Source organism: Colobus angolensis, unplaced genomic scaffold (genome assembly GCF_000951035.1).
Source record: "Colobus angolensis palliatus isolate OR3802 unplaced genomic scaffold, Cang.pa_1.0 Scaffold26, whole genome shotgun sequence".
In the NCBI taxonomy this organism is placed as follows: Eukaryota; Metazoa; Chordata; class Mammalia; order Primates; family Cercopithecidae; genus Colobus; species Colobus angolensis.
The window spans coordinates 14,635,700-14,640,525 of NW_012115821.1; positions in this window are offsets into that span (position 1 = coordinate 14,635,700).

Sequence of the window (4,826 nt, forward strand, 5' to 3'; positions counted from 1 at the left end):
TCTCTACTAAAAATACAAAAAACTAGCCGGGCGAGGTGGCGGGCGCCTGTAGTCCCAGCTACTCCGGAGGCTGAGGCAGGAGAATGGTGGGAACCCGGGAGGTGGAGCTTGCAGTGAGCTGAGATCCGGCCACTGCACTCCAGACCCAGTGACAGAGCAAGACTCCGTCTCAAAAAAAAAAAAAAAAAGAATTTCAAAGGATCTAAATAGGTATTTCTCAGAAGAAGACATACAAATGGTCAATAGATGTATGAAAAAATGTTCAGCATTACTAATCATCAGAAGAATGCCAAATAAAAAACCACAGGGAGATATCGCCTCCCACCTGTTAGAATAGTTGTCATCACAAAGATGAAAGGTTACAAGTGTTAAAGAGGATGTGGAGAAAAGGGTACCCTTGTATACTGTTAGTGGGAATGCAAATTAGTGTAACCATTATGGAAAAGAGTAAGTAGTTTCCTTGAAGAACTAAAAATATAACTACCATATGATCAAGCAATCCCACTTCTGGAAATATATCCAAAGGAATTGAAACCAGTTTGTGAAAGAGATATCTGCACTCCCATGCTCATTATTCACATTATTCACAATAATTGTACTGAATTATTCAGCATTATTCACAATAACCAAGATACAGAATCAATCTTGTCTATCAATGGATGAATGGAAAAAGAAAATGTGCTATGTATACACAATGGCCTGTAAAAAGAAATACTGCCATTTGCCACAACATGGATGAACCTGGAGGACCTTATTTTAGCTGAAATAAGCCAGGCACAAAAAGGCAAATACTGCATGATCTGACTTTTATCTGGAATCACACAGGAGTAGACAGTAGAATGGTGGTTAACTCACAGTAGCAGACAGACAGTAGGATGGTAGTTAACTGAGGGTTGGTTGCAGGGAGAAGGAAAAGGGAGATGTTTATCAAAGGGTAGAACATTTTGGCTAGACAGGAGGAATAAGTTTTTAGGATCTATTGAACAACATGGCGGCTATAATTAATATTAATGTAACGTATATTTCAAAATTGCTGAGAGTAAATTTAATGTTCATACCACAAAAAATGATGAATATGTGAGGTGATAGATGTGTTAATTAGCTTGATACATTTGATAATGTATACATCACATTGTACCCCACAAATATATATGATTATTATTTGTCAACTAAAATTTTTTAAAAATTAAGGCCGGGCACAGTGGCTTACACCTGTTATCCCAGCACTTTGGGAGGCGGAGGCAGGTAGATCACTCGAGCCCAGGAGTTTGAGGCAATCTCATGACTACGAAAAATAAAAAAATTAGCCAGGCCTGCTGGCGCACACTTGTAGTCCCAGCTACTCAGGAGGCTGAGGTGGGAGGATCACTTGTGCCCAGGAAGTTGAGGCTGCAGTGAGCCATGTTCGTGCCACTGCACTCCAGCCTGGGTGACAGAGTGAGACCCTGTCTCAAAAAAAAAAAGAAGGTCTGATCTTATTTTGTAGTCACTGGCTAGTGAGATATGACGTATAATCGAGTCACTGTATATGAGAGCCAGTCTCTAAGATGACTCTCAATGATTCTCACTTTCTGGTATTAATGTCCTTATGTTGTCTTCTTCCATAATGAATTAGGGCTAGTCTATGCGAACAAGAGTATGGCTGAGGTTACAAAGGGTGACTTCCAAGGGCAGACTGTGAAGGATTTGCTACTTCCACTTTAGTCTCTTGGATTGCTTACTCTGGAGGAGGCCAGCAATCACCTCATGAGGACTCTCCAACAACTTTGTAGACGGGCCCACTAGAGGACGAACTGCGGCTTCCACCAGTATCCAGCACGGACTTACCAGCTGTGTGAGTAAGCCATTGGAAGTGGATCTTCCAGCCCCATTCAAGTCTTCAAATGACTGCAGCCTTGGTTAACATCTGACTGAACCCCACAAAAAATGCCTAACTAGACCTGGCCAGTCAAGTGGCTCCCAAATTCCTGACCTGTAGAAACTGTGAGAGATAATAAATGTTTATATTTAAGTTAAGCCACTAAGTTCGGGGATAATGTGTTATGCAGCAATAGACAATTAAATTATAGTATAGTGATACTATAGATTCTACAAAATAAATGTCTATATAAAACTGCCTTTGGGAGGCCGAGGTGGGCAGATCACCCAAGGTCAAGAGTTCCAGACCAGCCTGGCCAACGTGGTAAAACCCCTTCTCTACTAAAAATACAAAAATTAGCTGGGCATGGTGGCGCATGCTTGTAATCCCAGCTACTTGGAAGGCTGTGGCAGGAGAATAGCTTGAACCCGGGAGGTGGAGGTGTCAGTGAGCCAAGATCATGCCATTGCACTCCAGCCTAGGCAACAAGCGCGAAACTCCACCTAAAAAACAAACAAACAAACAAACAAACAAAACTGCCTAAAGAGTCCGGGAAGGTCTTCAGTAAAAAAAAGGGACGTGAGTTGAGTCTTCAGGGATGACTAGGAGCTTGCAGGTATGGAGTTAGGGTGGAGAATAGGAAGTCATTTTAGGCTGAAGGAACAGTTTGACCACAGTAAGAGGGCATGGCCTATTTGAAAAACAACAATTAGTTCAGCATGACTCAGTTGCAGTGTGTTTAAAGAATGAAGTAGAGGTTGGAAGATCAGACAGGAGTCAGCTGACAGAGGACCTTATATGCCATGCCCATATTTTGTTTTGTTTGGTTTTTTTCCGAGACAGTCTTGCTCTGTTGCCCAGGCTGGAGTGCACTGCAATCTCCGCCTCCCAGGTTCAAACAATTCTGCCTCAGCCTCCCGAATAGCTGGGATTACAGGTGCACGCCACCATGCCCAGCTAATTTTTGTATTATTATTATTATTATTATTTTGAGATGGAGTCTTGCTCTGTCACCCAGGCTGGAGTACAGTGGCGTGATCTCGGCTCACTACAACCTCTGCTGCCCAGGTTCAAGCGATTCTCCTGCCTCAGCCTCCCGAGTAGCTGAGATTACAGGCACACACCACACCACCTCACCCGGCTAATTTTTTTGTATTTTTAGTAGAGAGGGTTGCAGTATCTTGGCCAGGCTGGTCTTGAACTCTGACCTTGTGATCCACCCGTTTCGGCCTCCCAAAGTGCTGGGATTACAGGCGTGAGCCACTGCGTTCGGTCAATTTTTGTATTTTTTGTAGAGAGGGGGTTTCACCATGTTGGCCAGGCCAGTCTCCAACTCCCGACGTTGTAATCCACCCACCGCAGCCACCCAAAGTGCTGGGGTTACAGGCATCAGCCACCGCGCCCGGCCATGTTTGCTGTTTTATCCTGAAGGCGATGAGAAGCCATTGCAGAATTTTATTGTATTTTATTTGATGTTATCTTTTTTTGAGACAGAGTCTTGCTCTGTTGCTTAGGCTGGAGTGCAGTGGCTTGATCTCAGCTCACTGCAACCCCTGCCTCCTGAGTTCAAGCGATTCTCCTGCCTCAGGCTCCCCAGTAGCTGGAATTACAGGCGCCCAGCACCATGCCCAGCTAATTTTTGTATTTTTAGGAGAGATGGGGTTTCATTATGTTGGCCAGGCTGGTCTTGAACTCCTGACCTCAAGTGATCCACCCACTTTGACCTCCCAAAGCAGTGAGATTATAGGCGTGAACCATCACGCATGGTCCATTGAAGAATTTTAAAGCAAACAGCTGACATAATCAATTGTACATTTTAGAATGATGGCCAAACGAAAGATGGATTGGAGGAATGAGGTTACAACCAGGTAGAAGCAGTGAGAGTAACTTGAAGACAACTTTTTTTTTGGTTTGGTTTGTTTTGAGATGGAGTTTCGCTCTTGTTGCCCAGGCTAGAGTGCAATGACGTGATCTCTGCTCACTGCAACCTCCGCCTTCTGGGTTCAAGCAATTCTCCTGCCTCAGCCTCCCAAGTAGCTGGGATTACAGGCTTGAGCCACCGCGCCCGGCCTATTACTGGTTATCTTTACAGAGCTGAGAGGCCTGTTCTTTAGACAGTTATCTGTGAGGGTCATGGAAGTGGGATGGAGAGGAATGCTGAGAGAGTGTGCAGGCTTGTTTTCTTCAGTCAGTGCTGGAGAAGAAGCTGTGAACAAGAAATGGAGGGCACTTGGCCCAGGATTTTATGGCATGGATTGTTGAGTTCCACCTGTAGTGTCAAAGACTGAAAATCCCAGACCTCAGGAATTGAACTGATGACAGATTGTGTTGTATTATGTCTTTTGTAAGGCATAGAACAAGAGGACGGCCTCTGATGATGGTAGAGTTTCCAGAAGCCCTGAGTATCTGCCATTCTGATAGCGAGTTTAGACTGTGGACCTTTCACAGCAGCCACTGCTAACAACAGTATAGTTAACCCTGTCTATTATACTTTCTGTAAACAAAGTCAAAACCAATCACAGCTTGACCTCAGTTGTGTTTTTGGGCTTATTTCACTTTCTTGGAAGAACATCAAATACTTCCCAATTCAGTGGTGGAAGCAATGGTGACAGTCATCAGTGCAGGAGAGGGGTGCCCACTGGAGCTACATTCTTACTAGGGTGAGAGAGAGCAGCACTCCGGCAGATCCAGAAGGTTGTGGGAGAACAAGAACTGTTCCTGAAAACAGGGGGCTGTATCAGAAATACAGGAGGAGGAAGAGATTGATTTCTCAAGGCAATGTGCCATGAGGTTAAGCTTAAGTAATCATAATTTGAACATTAAAAGTATGATTTTAGGCCAGGAGTGGTGGCTCACACCTGTAATCCCAGCACTTTGGGAGAACAAGGTGGGCGGATCACCTGAGGTCAGGAGTTCGAGACCAGCCTGACCAACATGGAGAAACCTCGTCTCTACTAAAAATACAAAA